The following is a 3,308-nucleotide window of genomic DNA, read 5'->3' as shown; positions in this document are numbered from 1 at the left end:
ATATTTGGAAGTTAGTTACTAAGCCGCATGGTGTGAAAGTAATCGACGAAGATGGCAATGTTACCCGTAACAAAGCAAGATTAGTTGCTAAAGGTTATCAGCAAGATCCTGAATTTGATTACGATGAAATTTTTGCTCCTGTTGCCAGATTGGAAACGATTCGCATTTTCTTGACTTTCGCGTCTTTTATGAAGTTTAAAGTTTATCAAATGGATGTTAAGAGTGCATTTCTTTATGGCAAGCTAAATGAAAGAGTATATGTCAGTCAACCTCCGGGTTTTGAAGATCATCTTCATCCTGACAAAGTATACCGGTTACGTCGAGCCCTTTATGGTTTACATCAAGCTCCTAGAGCTTGGTACGGAAGGTTATCGAGTTATCTGATTGAAAAAGGATATCAAATGGGTACGGTAGACTGTACTCTGTTCACAAAAGTTCAAGATGACGATATTATTTTAGTCCAGATTTATGTTGACGAAATTATCTTCGGTGCTACTAAGCAGGAACTCGTTGATGAGTTCGAACAGGTGATGAAGGACGAGTTCAAAATGAGTAAATTGTGTCTCTTACCCTACTTTTTTGGTTTACAAGTCAAACAGACTAGTAATGGTATTTTTCTTCATCAAGCAAAGTATGTAAATGATATACTCGAATGATTCGGTATGACTCAAGAACATCCTGTGTCAACTCCGTTAGCTGTGAATCATGGTATTTCACTAGAGTGCGAAGGAGAACCTGTTGATCCTACGTATTATCGAGCAATCATCAGATAACTCATGTATCTCATTATGTCTAGGACGGATATTATGTTCGCAACATGTATGTGTGCTCGTTATCAAGTTAATCCGAATACAGTTCATCTTACAGCTGCCAAAAGAATTCTACTTTATCTGTTGCATTCGCCAAATCTCGGCATCTGGTATTCGAACGATGAGAAGTTTGATCTTGTAGCTTACAGCGATTCAGATTATGCTGGTTGCAAAATCAACAACAAGTCTACATCAGGAGGATGTCAGTTTCTAGGTGAAAGGCTGGTGACATGGCAGTGCAAGAAACAAATTGCAGTTGCTCTTTCCACGTGTGAAGCTGAATATATAGCTGCTGCTAGTTGTTGTTCGTAAGTTGTTTGGATCCAACAACAACTTCGCGATTACGGGCTAAGAATCTCTTTCTCTCCTCTTTATGTTGATAATACTGCTGCTATAGCGATCACTAAGAATCCTGTTCAGCATTCTAAGACTAAACACATAGGTGTTTAATATCATTTTCTTAGGGATTGTCATGAGAAAAAGATTATTGAGGTTAAAAGAATAGGTACTAAGGACCAAAGGGCTGACCTATTCACTAAGGCTTTTGATAAACCTAGGTTCTTACTCCTACTAGAGATGAATGGCATTGTTGATCGAGACAAAGTAATTACGGATGTTGTGTGCGAGGGATAGTCAAGCTTTTAGACTTTGCATATAGGATGCATGACATGTAGATTTTTGGTTGTTAACTATCTGTATTGCATATTTTTGCTTTCTGTCGGCATTCCTTTGCATGATTTATCTCATATTTGCATGCTAGTCTGTAGTTATTTTTCTGTTTGGTTAAAATGCTAAAACACAAAAAGATTTTATATTTCAGCATTTTAGGGGGAGTATATGTTCTCAGCAGAAAATACCTAAAAAGGTGAAAAATGCCTCACCAGAAAATCTTAAAAAGTTGAAAAATTCGAAAATGAGCTTGTTTTAATTAATATGATGGACGTGAAGAAATTACCGTACTGAGAATTGATATTTGATTAGTAATGACTGATTTGAACGTTTATGTCTATCTGTTGTGTGATGTACTGATAGATGTGACTTATGAATTCTTGGCATTAGACAATCATAATAAGAATAATGATCATCTAAGATTCAGAAGTCATGGATGATCTGTAGCGTTTGAAGGTAATCACCTAATTATCTCCGAAACTGTATGAAATGATAGTTGTTGAGGAACTCAATAGTCGGTTGAGGGTATCCCCTATCATAATTGATAATCATTAGAGAAAGTTGGTGTTGGATGTCCCCAAGCAATATTCAACGTTGCTCTACCAATTCAGCTTCACGGCTATGAATGGTACATTCAATAGTTCATTTAAGGGGTTGAGGATTATCTGTTTGGCTGGTGCATACCACGATGTCACGGGCCTGAGACTTAATAATCGAAACTAAACCCTGAAAATACAGAGAAAATTAGTTTATGTCGAAAGTAAGTGTCCCTTCTCACTTAAGGTCGAAAAGTATAATTCATTATTGCGGACCGTTCAAGCATTTAAGGGAGAACACCTTCGAGTGATCTGAGCACACAACAAAGAAACATGAGTTCATGCATAAAAATGGAAAATCCATTCATGATGGCGTTCAAAATCAATATATCAAAAGACAATGATATGCTGAAAAATAAAATATCATAAGAAAATCAATGTCAATAAAATTGGCGTATCAAGATGGCAAAGTCCTAAAAAGTATAAAGAATGCTGATTCATGATGTGCTCATAAAGAATTCAGATCATTCTTAGTGTGACGCCCCCGCGCAGCTTGAATTGTTTAATCACGACGTTCACACTGAACTATCAAGATTCTTGTCGTCTACAATTTAGAGTTATATCCATTAAGACTGTAAGTTGGAAAGATACTTATCTAGATATACTCTAATTATATATATATATATATATATATATATATATATATATATATGTGAAAGTTTAACTTTCGATTCCGTTTTCCATGACAACTTGAACATAAAGAAGTTAAGGGCCTCGAGATTTATTTCGTGTGACGACTGGTCATCAGGCAAGTCTGCTTTAACTGTAGACCAATCCCCGCGGTAAATAGTGTGCCTATTCAGATAATCCAATATACTCTGAGATCAGTTGAGCCAACTAGATTGAAGATTGTCAACACATTGGTAGAAGCCAAAGGCTAACAAGGTTATTCAAAATGCCATGAGAACCATCCTGTTCAATTTGAATGAAGTACATGGAAAGAGATAACGGAAAGTTACAAGTAATGAATTGACAACCTAATAAAAACGCACAATCATAAGTGATGGAAGAATCAAAGATTAATGAACTTAGCATGATCTCAAAAATCATTGCATTATAGTGTTCAAGTATTTAATGCCAACATGATTGTCGAAGTGTCCGGAATGAATATGTTCATGTTTAGTGAGGATTGATATCAGTAATTGCATGATAATAGACATAGACTGGATAATTAGGAATGAACAACAGAAATTGATTCAATATGTCAGTTCTGATCCATTTTTAAATAGTTAAC

The sequence above is a fragment of the Rutidosis leptorrhynchoides genome, chromosome 6 (assembly GCF_046630445.1).
Source record: "Rutidosis leptorrhynchoides isolate AG116_Rl617_1_P2 chromosome 6, CSIRO_AGI_Rlap_v1, whole genome shotgun sequence".
Classification (NCBI taxonomy): domain Eukaryota; kingdom Viridiplantae; phylum Streptophyta; class Magnoliopsida; order Asterales; family Asteraceae; genus Rutidosis; species Rutidosis leptorrhynchoides.
Note: the sequence above shows the minus strand (reverse complement) of the source record.